Genomic DNA, 12,127 nt, shown 5'->3' on the forward strand with positions numbered 1-12,127 from the left:
ATTGAAACTATTTTTGTTACAAATTAGATAAATCATTCATTCACATAAAATAAATGCCTGTGAACTGTGAAATGGAATTTCCTGCATTATATTGGTCACTCAATCAGGGAGCAGGAGGCAGCATTGCAGACTTTTGCCTCCTTCTGCAAAATTTCTTGATTCATCCTAATCCCTATGCAACTTTCGGAAGACCAGTCCGATTAGATACATCTTTAAAACAAGACATACATATAAGCAAGACAGCAGCCAGAGAAAAGAAAACCCATACATATTGGTACCTGCTCCTCCCCATTCTGTTATCCTTGGAAAATGAAGATACCACATCAGAAAACAGCCTGGCACCATTGGTTTAAGATTCCCGCTAGGGAGAGAACAGACACACTGCATGTGAAAGCCATGTGTGGCTGAGGGCTGTGAGCAGTGTGGGCTGCTGGGTGTCTATGACTGGATTTGTGTGTGAATTTGTGCGTGTCAAGCTTGGCAGCCAGCAGTTCAGAATATAATCTGATTAACATGGTTTCATCCTCTTGTTTGAGACTGTGATTCTTAGCACACACACGTGAAAGTATGGTTCGTGAAAATAATCCATGACACAAACTAGTAAATACAGCTTCTTCTTTTTTTAAAAAAAGAAATCAGGTTGAAAATCAAATGAACACATTTTGGTGTGCAAAGCTAGGCATGTGGTTGATATCTCCTGTATGCTTGGCTGTTTTATAAAGCTCAGGGATACTGCCTATGTAACAAACTGCAATAATGTGCACAGCAGTGTATCTAAGGTTGCAATCTTATACACTAACTTGGGCATTTTACTTAACTCAATGGGACTTTCTTTCGAATAAACATACAGAGGATGCATGAATGGCTGATACACCAAGAATTTATTCCACCTCTGCTATGAAGCAGAGTAAATTTACAAAAACAACAAATCTTCTTAAAAGCTATTCTCAACAGCTCTCTTTCCCTACTCGTGTATTTTATTTTATTTTACATTTTATAGCATTTGCTTGCCACTTATTACATAAAAGTTTTTTGGGCAGCTTATGACAAATAAGTAGAAAACAATTGAATCACAAAGATGTAATACCATAAAACCCAAAGCTCCAAAAATACATTCGTTGCACTCCCAAATTTAAAATAAAGATTTAGGAACTGAGAAGCTCGGGCTAGATAGGTTACTTAAAAGGTTTGGGTGATGAGAAAGGTCTTCAATTGGTGCCAAAAAGACCACAAAGGTGGTGATTCCCTGGAAAGCCTGTTTGATAATCAGGTGCCACTCCCCAAAAGGCCCTCCCCCTGGTGCTTACCCACGTAGCTTCATTTGGCAGGAACACCTCCTAGAGCAGGGCCTGCAAAGAGGATCTTAAAAGTTGGGTAGGTACGTATGGAAGAAAGCAGTATTTCAGGTAACTTGGTCCCAAATTAATTTGCACTAAAATCCCATTATCTTTTCTCAGAAGCCTCATTCAGTTCCTTTGCACTTTTGTTGTTTAGTCGTTTAGTCGTGTCCGACTCTTCGTGACCCCATGGACCATAGCACGCCAGGCACTCCTGTCTTGCACTGCCTCCCGCAGTTTGGTCAAACTCATGTTCGTAGCTTCGAGAACACTGTCCAACCATCTTGTCCTCTGTCGTCCCCTTCTCCTTGTGCCCTCCATCTTTCCCAGCATCAAGGTCTTTTCCAAGGATTCTTCTCTTCTCATGAGGTGGCCAAAGTATTGGAGCCTCAGCTTCACGATCTGTCCTTCCAGGGAGCACTCAGGGCTGATTTCCTTAAGAATGGATAGGTTTGATCTTCTTGCAGTCCATGGGACTCTCAAGAGTCTCCTCCAGCACCACAATTCAAAAGCATCAATTCTTCGGCGATCAGCCTTCTTTATGGTCCAGCTCTCACTTCCATACATCACTACTGGGAAAACCATAGCTTTAACTATACGGACCTTTGTCGGCAAGGTGATGTCTCTGCTTTTTAAGATGCTGTCTAGGTTTGTCATTGCTTTTCTCCCAAGAAGCAGACGTCTTTTAATTTCGTGACTGCTGTCACCATCTGCAGTGATCAAGGAGCCCAAGAAAGTAAAATCTCTCACTGTCCTTTGCACTTACTCCCATGTATAAGATTGCAGCCTTCAATAATTAACCACACCCAATATTCACATGAGGCTTCACACCTTGTCTCAAGTGCGAACAATGCATGGGTAGGTTGCAGCAATACAATTTACCAGTGTATTTTATTAGCCAGACGAGTGTGTCATTAAAGAAAACACCCTGCCAAGTTCCTCTAAAGATGAATGTGATATAAGCATCTAATTGTGTTGACACTTATTACTATGGAAAGCATTTTTTAAACATCGTTTTATCCTTACCAAGTCTGTTTTGTTTTGCTAATGTGTTTCTCTTTCCTAGTTTAGAGCTGTGTTCCAAGGGGAGCATACAGCAAATGAAGAATGACCTTGAATAATTTGTTTTGTTTGTGCTGCAGCAAAATCACAAATGGCTCAAGTGATGGCACACAGTCACACGGGGGAGAACTGCTGGCAAAATTCAGTGCACTTCAGCGCACACTGCATCAATTAAAGTATATATTTAAAAACTGGATCCTCCAACAAGGCATGGCTAATTTATTTGATGTTGTTTTTAATCATTTATTTATTGCTTGCTGAGATTATTAAAGCAAGACCCAGACTTATGTAACCGCATGGGGATGGGATCAAGAACTGAAGATGATCCGAAATTATTTATAAAACAAACTGGGGTCATAATAAGGAAAAAAAGAATTAGAGGGTCTAGCTTCTTAAAAGTGTCCAGAAAGTGGTAGACACATGATGCTATTCAGCAGTGCTTTTTTTCTGGGGGTACACATATCCCTAAACATTTTGTGTTTGGAGGGAGCCCACAGAGAGAAGGTGGAGGGAAGTCCCATTGTAAGTATTGTTGGATTTACCTGTGATCTGCTTGATAGGTGAATCACGCCCAAAGGGTCTAATGCAAGTATTAATGGGATGTCACTCAAAGTTATGAAGTCAAGATTAAAAACTATAGACACTTTGCCCTTGCAAAGACACCATTCATATCAATGGATCTTAAGCAGGAGAGCTTCCTGTTACAGGGATGGGGAACTTGTTTGCCCTGACCATTGCCTATGCTAGCAGGAGTTGATGGAAGTCTACCTGGAGAGGCAAGGCTTCCCCATCAGTGATCTCTATGCCTGTCTGCAAGAGACCTACTGGGACTTTAAAGCTGGGTCAAAGCTTTATAACGGTCATATACCAGCTATTAAAACTAAAAATGCTTTACAAAGCTATGGGAGTTGTCACTTGGGGTGGATATAAGAGTCTATGAGTTTGAAGGGGCTATGTTTCCAGAGGGCGGGTCTAGCTGGCCTTTCCCCAGGTGCTGCTCTAAGTCATCAGTTTCGTACCCGAACGGAGGAGCTACTTCCCAGACCAATACCGAGTTTGCTATTCCATTGGCTGTCTTGTTCGGGGGGGGGGGGTAGACTGGTCCTGCGGATCTGCGTGCAGAATCTGGCTACCGTCCGAGTTAACTTTTGCTCCTTTCCTAATAGTAGGGCATTTAGTTTGGTCTTATCTGGGAGGTCGGCCAGGCTCTCCAGAATGGGGGCGATGGTATCTCTGCGTGCCTTATCGTACAGAGGGCATCTAAAAAATAGATGTTCGGGGCTGCCTACTTCCCCCAATGGGCAGGAGCAGAGTCTCTGCTCGTATGGAATCTTTCTGAAGGAGCCTAACAGCACTGGCGAGGGCAATGCCGAGCTTCGGGCGAGCGTGAAGGTTCTTCTTGAGTTTCTGGATTCAAGGTAAAAGAGATACCCTGCCGGGGCAGCAACGTATTTCTCGTTTTCAGCTACCGTAGGATCATGAAGGGTTGTAGCTCAGTGGTCAAGCATCTGCGTTCAATACAGAAGGTGCCTGGTTTAATCCCTAGCATCTTCAACTTGGGCTAGGTACCAGTATGTCCCCTATGTGAAACTCCAGAGAGCTGCTGGCAGTCAGTTTAGACAACATTGAGCTAGATGGACCAATTGTCTGACTTGGTAGAAGGCAGCTCCCTACGTCCCTGGGATGCAAATTGACAAAACACAAAAGGAAATTCACTGGTGCAGTTACAAATTGTGAAATTCACTGCCACAAGCCATTTGTCTAGATGGGTTTCTAATGACAAATCCATGAATAGAACTTTCAATAGCTATTAGCCGCAGTACCCAAATCAAACCTCTATGTCCAATATGTTCATAGGTTATATATACACACCTCTGAGTACCAGATACAGTACATTGTTGCCAAACAGATAATGTCCACTGTGTTCACCTGATGCTTCTGAGCATCCAGAGGTAAATGGCAGGCTGTGCCAATAAAAGTAAATGAATTGTGGCCTGGTTCGGTGCCTGTGCAATGCATATGCTCTCAGTAAATCTTCCCCAGGTAAGTCATTTTAAAACTTAAGTTTTATTTTATTTTCCCCAGCCCCTTTCCCCTGTATGACTTCTAATCCACTGAACATATAATTCAGATAAATCACTACTATGTGGCATCAATATGCTCTCTTACTAATTACTATTGATCATTCCAGCACAAGAGGCATGACACACCTGCAAGTCCCACAAGTGATGTTTTTGCTTTCATATGATAAATGCTATTGAATAAACCTTATTACTAAACAGGAGTCTCCCTGCAAATGCTTAAAACACTAAGAATAGTGAGCTCTTTGCAGATAGCTCACTGCATCACTGCAGACTGAAGGTTCCAATTCTGCAGGCTGGTTTAAAAACAAGCAAAGACCCAGTACATAGCAGGCTACCTTATAACGCTGGTCCATGTAGTTTAGTATTGGTTACAATACCTGTATACTAACTAGCAGCATCTCTCCAGGATTTTATTTGGCAGTCCTATTAGGTTCACTGGGATTTCCCGCACGTATAGGATAGCAGGCTTACATGCACGTCAGAGCCAGTTGGACGGGACCTGCCTCGTTAGAACAGAGACGTCAGTATTTAAATCGCTGCACGTTACGCACAGCATTACTAATGTAACGGAGCTTCCACAGGCTCCTTTGCTTTCCTTTTCAGAAAGGTCATCATAGGATCAAAATCAAAACGAGATAGGCCAAACAAAACAGTTGCGATGGTAAGGTCGGCAGGTTAAAAGGAGAAAAAAAAACCCACCAGTAAATGGGAACAGAATAAACTGCGACCTTGTATTTCAGGAGAGCGAGTCCCGTTAATCTCAATTACTCTTACTCCCGGGTAAACATGCATTGGATCGGTCACGATCCTTTACAGTAGAGGAAATCGTTTTTGGGTAGTGGGTGGAGATTTGGGTACGGGGAGATACTTCCCAGTAAACATGCATGGGACGCTATCCGCAGGATCGGGCTGTTGCAATGTCAAAAGAGAGGCAACTCTGGTCAGGCGGCCGTCAACTTTTCTTTGCTTTGGGAGGGGTGGGCTGCAAAGAGCGAGCGCGCAATGCTGCAGAAGAAGAGAGGGGAAAGAAAAGCCCGCACAAAATGCGAGCGCAGGTTGCTGCTCGGCTCGCGTTGCATTTGCCGCGGACGCTGCTCTGCTTCGGGGGAGGACTCGCGCGGCTGCGGCTGCTGCAGGCATCGGAGGAGCATGGCGGGGATGTTTGGCTGCCAGGCGGGCTGGCGAGCGAAGGAGAGGAGAAGCGAGGGGGGCGGGCGGGCGGGCGAGCAAGGAGGCATTTCGGGGCGTGCGTGCCTGTGTAGGACTCCCCCAGCAGCGCCGAGGAGGCCGGGCCTCCACGCCAGCCAGCCCGCGTCGCTTCCCTCCTCCTCCTCCCGGTTCGGGGGGTCCCCGGGCTCGGCCCCCGAACGCCCCTCTCTTCCGTTCGCCATGTCATTTCCTGTGCTAATAAGATGGTGGTCACGGCCGGGAGGGAGGGAGCCGCCGCCGCCTCCTTCTCCGCCGCCAAGCCCGGCCCGCCCGGGGGACCCGTCCTCGCCTGGGACTAGCGCGCCAGGCTGGGCTGGCCGGGACGGCGCCGAAGGAGGGGGACGGCGCCGCGGAGGGCCGCCGCCGCGGGCAGAGCCGGGCTGCCCCCAGACGACGAGCCAGGGCCCCGCAGCGACGAGGTGAGTCAGCCCTTCGGTAGCCAAGGTGGCCACGGAAAATGGCTGCGGAGCGAGCGAGGGGAGGGCAGCGGGCGGGCGGGCGGGCGAGCGAGCGCCAGCCTAGGGAGCCGCGGACGGAGCCCTTGCCGAGGAAGGGGGCGACTGTGGAAGGGGGGCGCCTCTTTGCACAACGCTCGCCCGAGGGCGCGGCTGGGCGGGCAGGTAAGTAAGTAGCCGCCTCGCTTCCCTCTCCACCCCCCTTCCTCCTTCTTTGCTGGGGCGAGCGCTGAGCTCGGCCCCTTCCTCTCTCCCTCCCTCCCCTTCCAGCGCCTCCTTCTCTTCCCTGCCTGCCTGCCCGCTCGCTCTTTTTTCTTTCCCTCCACCCCTCCCCGTTTCATTAAATCCGGTGAGTGACGTGGCCGCGGCCCAATGGGCGGTCGCAGAAGACGGCGAGCGTTCGGGGATGGAACGTAGGGGCGGGCCGCGAAAGAACGGAGTGACTTTGGAAGCGCCGTCGCGGGGAAGGAGTGGGGAAGGCGAGGCTGGCAGGCGGGAGGGTCGCGTCTGTGTCTTCTCGTCTTCCGTTCTTTTCGCCCTGTCCAAGGGAACGGAGGGAGAGGCCGCGCGGTCCGCAACCGGTTGCAGCTTAAGCTTGCCGTGCAACAACATGCATGGGGTGGGGAAAAGCGGCGCAGTGGTCACGAGACGTTGCACCGGGAGGCCTGTCTTTGGGTTGTGGGTGGGCGGACGCGTGGGACTGGAATGGGCTCCGAGGGAGGGTGGATGCACGATTTGTACCTATGAGCGTTTGGTGCGGGTACGTGGACGACAGGGAGGTTTGCACCGGTACTGTATATGGACGTTTGGTTTGCAGAACGCATCCACAATGCCTTTCCGGGCAGGAAGTAACCAAACAGTCGGGACTGCGAGGGTCCTTGTTTTTGCGTGCTTTCCTGCTCCCCTAGAAGGGCGAGGTGGATATTGCAAACGTATTCTTCAGTTATACATACCGGTATACTGTATCTCCCCAACACAAATAATCAGAAACTGATCTCTCTCCCCCCCCCCCCCAAACACAAACTATCAGAAACGGGGGCAAGTCTAGAGGTGTTTTAGCTTAGTGAAAAAAGGAAGTGGGTGAGGGGAACATGAAAGGTGGGTAAAATGATGCCTCATGCTTCATGTAAATTCCTATAAATTCTAATTATTGTTGATACAAAATACCTTTTGCTTAATTACTTGTCCCCAATCTAAGCAATGATGATTACTAGACATCATTTCATATCTGTAATAAATTTTGGTATGTACACACAACTTTGTTAATCTATTCAGAAACGTTTATCTGAATGTTGATTGCTGTTTTGCTTTTGTTTTTGACCAAAATTGTTGCGTGTCGTATGCTCTAATGTAAACAAAAATACATCTCAATGCAACCGTGTTTAAAGATTAAAATGAATAAAACTAAGTTAGAAAAAAAATGATGCCTTGTGTGGTGAAAATGAGTAGCAAGAAATGTCTCAAAACCTGGGGTCATCCAGGGAAGCTGAATGATTGCAGATTAAGGGCATACAAAGGAAAGAATTATTTCACACAACATGTAAATTAGGCTTCTGCTGCATTGTAAATCTAAAGCACTTGCATAGGACTTTAAGCAGTTCAGCCTTCTCTCAAAGAATCCTGGGAACTATTTTGTTGAGAGTGCTCAGTGTTGTTGGGAGACCTCTGTTTCCCCTCAGAGCTAGAGTTTCCCGAGTTTCCTGGGAAGAGTGATTGGTTCTTAAAGCCTTCTGGGAATTGTAGCTTCATGAGGGGAATAGGGTGTTTCCCAAAGGACTCTTAACAAACTACAGTTCCTGGGATCTGGGGGGGGGGGGGAGGGAGAGAAAGTGCTTTAAATGTATACAGTGGTGCCTTGGTTTGCGAACGCAATCCGTTCCGTGGAGGCGTTCGCTCGCCGGTAGAGTGCTTCTGCACATGCACGAGCTGCGCAGATTGCGTCTGCGCATCTGACGCCGCGGAACCCGGATGTAAACCCTCCTGGGTCCGCAGCGTTCGTAAACGGAGGTTTTTGTAAATGGAGGTATGCGTAAACCAAGGTTCCACTGTACTGCAGATGGGGCCTCAAACTGTGGAGTCTGTTACCGGCTGTGATGGCTCTGAAACGGGATTAGGTGAAATCATGAAGGATAAGTCTCAATGGCTACTAGTCAAGAGAACTGCTACCGGGTTTCTCCAAAAATAAGACACCGCAAAAAACAACAACGGTGGCTTATTTTCAGGGGATGTCTTTTTTTATTAAGTATGGTACAGTTTAACCTACAAGGTTAAACTGCCTATCACTGTGGGTTATTTTCGGGGTATGGCTTATTTTTGGAGAAACACGGTACCTCCAGGATCAGACACAGCATGCCCCTGGATACCAGTTTCTAATGAGAAACAGCAGGAGAGGGCAACTGTGCTTGTGTCCTGCTTTGGGCCTCTCAAATGCATCTGGTTTGCTCTGAGAACAGAGCGCTGGACCAGATAAGCATCTGGTTTGATCCAGCAGGGCTCTTTGCTTGATTCCTTTGCATTGGTTATAATAAGAATATCCATATTGGTCCAGGTCAACTTTATGCTGCTGAAATGATTCTTCCTTTATGACCTATACCAGGCATCCCCAAACTTCGGCCCTCCAGATGTTTTGGACTACTGTTCCCATCATCCCTGATCATTGGTCCTGTTAGCTAGGGATCATGGGAGTTGTAGGCCAAAACATCTGGAGGGCCGCAGTTTGGGGATGCCTGACCTATACTGTAGTTTAAACAAATCTTCATTGGACTGACTACTTGAGTATAAGCCACACTGGAAAAGGGCGTGCATAGAACTGTAGCCCCTGAAGGAGTTGAAATACTGTATAAAGGACATATCCAAAAAATGATGTACACATGTAGCCCCAAGTAGTTGGATGAACTTGTCTCTGTGTGTGAATGAATTGGCATTACCAGCTATATGGAAAGGGAATATGCACGCTTAAGTTGTTAGAACTAATTCTGTATTGGTGGTCAAGGAATATGATTTATCCAGTTTTGCAGAGAAAACGTGGCAACCAGAATTGAATTTTTTTGTTCTTCTGTGCTTGCTCAAACATACTCTCCATCATTTTTTAGATTACATTTGTGCAGTAAATGCAAATCATCCTAACACTAAACAAATATTTACTATGTTTTTGACACTTTCTGGTTGAATTCTAGAATTAAGTTGATAGCTTGTTGGTTCCTATTTGAAGTAAAAATAATAGTTAAGCATGCTACCATTTGCCATTTGTAGTGTAGTATATAAATACATGCAGTGGCATATGAAGAAGTGAATTGCTGTTTGGCATGGAATGCTTTTTTATTAGATGATTTTTGAGGGATTTTGCATTAAGGCTGTTGCAGAAGAAACAAGATTTGCATGTTTCATGTTGCAGTGATAAATACTTGGGAGATTGATTTTTATTCAGTGTTTAATAAGGTTGTGATCCTGTGCAGTTTACCCTCCGAGAACAAATCCCAAATAAAGCGTTTGAGTAGTGGGAGCTTTTTGGCTCCTAGCTGGGGTGGGCAGTTCTATCCTAGTTGTGTATTTTCCACCCCACTTACTTCTCCATCTGTATATAATCTCTGTGGGTGGTAAGGTGGTTGAGTGAGTGGTCTCTCTTGGCAGCTTAATCCACACCTGGACACCAGTTCTCTGCACTGAGGATCTGTCTGAGCATGACACTGAGAGCCCTGCTGGATCACCAATATTCTGTTCTTACAATGGCTGACCAGGTGCCTAAGAGACCTGAGTGCAACAGCGCTCTTCCCACTTGCGATTCCCAGCAGTTGCTATTCAGAGGCACACTGCCTCTAAAATTGTAGGTAGAACATAGCCATCATGGCCAGCCTTATTTGCCTGACATGGAGACTGCCACAATCTCAATCAGATTAGAGATTAATAAAGAAAATTGTACCCAATCTTGTTAATCTTTCTGTGGTCTTTGATAGTGTTCATCATGGTATGTTAGCAAATTGACTGTGGGACATGGTTACAGCTTATACTCGAAATGAGCATTTCTGATCAGCTGATGGGACAGTAGCCAACTACTGTGTCCTGTCACAGCAAGGATTTATACTTTTGCATCTGGAGTTCTTTCTCTCATTCAAGCACCGTACCCTCTCAAAATCTGCTCCAGAGGATTGGGGGAACCATGAGCAGATTTAGGGGGCAGGTAGGGGAGGAGATGAGCCAATTCTATTGTGCAAGCAGGAATCCGTGCACTGACAGAACATTCATATAGCGCTGTTGGATATATAGATACAGAATGTAGTCTTAAAATGTGGAAAGGTGCCATTGGTCTGTTTCTGGCAAGTCATTAATGTGTCCTCCAGTTTCACTAAGCCAAGTGGGACAGATTGTGCAGAGTCTTGTGTCTCTGCTGAGGCTTTGTCAATAGACTACCAAGCCTCTTGGGCTTGCCGATCAGAAGGTCGGCGGTTCGAATCCCTGCAACAGGATGAGCTCACATTGTTCTGTCCCAGCTTCTGCCAACCTAGCAGTTCAAGAGCTTACCAATGCGAGTGGATAAATAGGTACCACTGTGGTGGGAAGGTAAACAATGTTTCCATGCTTTCTGGTTTCCATCATGGTGTTCCGTTGCGCCGGAAGCGGTTTAGTCATGCTGGCCACATGACTCAGAAAACTGTCTGTGGACAAACGCTGGCTCCCTCGGCCTGAAGCGAAATGAGCGCCACAACCCTATAGTCGCCTTTGACTAGACTTGTCCGTCCATGGGTCCTATACCTTTACCTGTGCGTTTCAAAGTAACAGAGAAGAGGCAGCGTTGGCTATTTAAATCCTAGACAAATACACATTTTGCTATTGCTTACTTTACTTTTCCACTTAATTCAGTAACAATCACATAGTGTCTCCAGATGTGTCTTTAACTTAGGGCTGGGTGATATATGGTTTTCAACATTGTGATATACCACCAGCTAAACACCACAATATATCACAATGTCTGAAATAAGGATGGAGCTATGTTAGAGGCATTGGCTAGTTTCAGTTTTCCCCACATTGTGATTTTTTTTCATGATTCTCAATATATTGCCTGGTCAAAAATTACAAAACTGATATCACAATATGGACTTCAAACCAGTTTTGGACAATATATTACCCAGCCCTAACACACTTCATGGTTTGCGATATATTGTCAGGTCAGAATGATCAATATAACGATACGGACTTTTTTTCCCCAAAACTTTTTCAGATGCCCAGCCATTCTAGTCCACTTTAGAACAGAACAAGAAACTGAGTGAGGCAAGTGTACTTGTTTGCTAAACTGCAAGTCCGAGATAGGCATGAGGTAAGAAGGCAGTGGAGGCAACTTCTGAAAAGATGTAGAGCAGGTCTGAGCTGGGAAACACTAGCATAGTGATAGGTTTAATGTACTACACTCAGCATACAATACTTACTATAAAATAAATATATAAGAGAGCTGCCATCTGGCCAGTTTTAAACCAGTCTGACAGCTTTTCTTGGCATTTTAAATGTATGCTTAAGAGAGACTTCCCCCCCCCCCCACTATTACAAGAGAAGAGAATGGTGGAAAGATCTGATAATTAAATTACTGCATTGGCTGTTTTTAAGCATTTTAATGAAATTGACGGACAAAGCAGTAAATTTGACTATCTCCTTTAGCTTCAGATGTGACACCTTTCTTTGAACAACTTGCTGTAGGGGAATATACACACAACTCTGTATACCAGAGATAGCATGCAGTTTCTGGTGCAGAGTCCTGTATTGTAATTAAAAGTGTGGAAAACTTACTACTTCAATGCACTCAGTGATTGCTATTACAGCTATATTCCACTAGTCCAGGGGTCAGCAACTTTTTCAGCCATGGGCCGGTCCACTGTTCCTCAGACCATGTGGTGGGCCGGACTATATTTTGAAGAAAAAAATATGAACGAATTCCTATGCCCCACAAATAACCCAGAGATGCATTTTAAATAAAAGCACACATTCTACTCAT

General features: G+C 45.8%; 1 protein-coding gene across 3 annotated transcripts in view; it reads left to right on the forward strand.

The window, feature by feature from the left end:
- Positions 1 to 5,889: 5,889 nt before the first annotated feature.
- PRDM11 (PR/SET domain 11) overlaps positions 5,890 to 12,127 on the forward strand; it is a 43,550-nt gene continuing 37,312 nt past the window's right edge. For 2 of the 3 annotated variants that reach the window (XM_088669189.1, XM_088669195.1), the window contains exon 1: positions 5,905 to 6,111. The gene's annotated coding sequence lies outside the window, so the exon portion shown is untranslated. Of the gene's footprint in view, positions 6,112 to 12,127 lie in introns of all 3 variants that reach the window. The other variant, XM_035115824.3, reaches the window with a different exon arrangement.

Source organism: Zootoca vivipara, chromosome 1, assembly GCF_965207765.1.
Source record: "Zootoca vivipara chromosome 1, rZooViv2.hap1.1, whole genome shotgun sequence".
NCBI lineage: Eukaryota > Metazoa > Chordata > Lepidosauria > Squamata > Lacertidae > Zootoca > Zootoca vivipara.